Source organism: Sinocyclocheilus grahami, unplaced genomic scaffold (assembly GCF_001515645.1).
Source record: "Sinocyclocheilus grahami isolate Dianchi unplaced genomic scaffold, SAMN03320097.WGS_v1.1 scaffold21327.1, whole genome shotgun sequence".
Classification (NCBI taxonomy): domain Eukaryota; kingdom Metazoa; phylum Chordata; class Actinopteri; order Cypriniformes; family Cyprinidae; genus Sinocyclocheilus; species Sinocyclocheilus grahami.
The window spans coordinates 2,696-3,092 of NW_015518362.1; positions in this window are offsets into that span (position 1 = coordinate 2,696).

The following is a 397-nucleotide window of genomic DNA, read 5'->3' on the forward strand; positions in this document are numbered from 1 at the left end:
CTGATCATCTGTACAGATCTTACGCTGATCTCCAGTGATTTCAGCAATGAGAGTCTCATTAAAATACCATGTCATCTCATCATTCGGGTTTTTTATTACACCAGGATCTAAAGTAACAGCTTCTCCCTCCATTACTGATATTGTCTTCACTTTACCCAATTCTGCATCAGGAGCATCTGAAACACAAACCAACAGCTGCTTGAAAGATCTTTTTTGGCTTTCAGCATGGAACACAACATGCATGCATTTTGTTTCAAAGACGAATGTTTCATTAAATGTCTCACCAAGAACAGTAACACTGAAGGTCTTTTCACTGATGCTGCTGCTACTGAAGATCTTCAATTGATACACCCCAGTGTCTGCAGTGTTGATGTTTTTGATGGTCAGAGATCCGGTT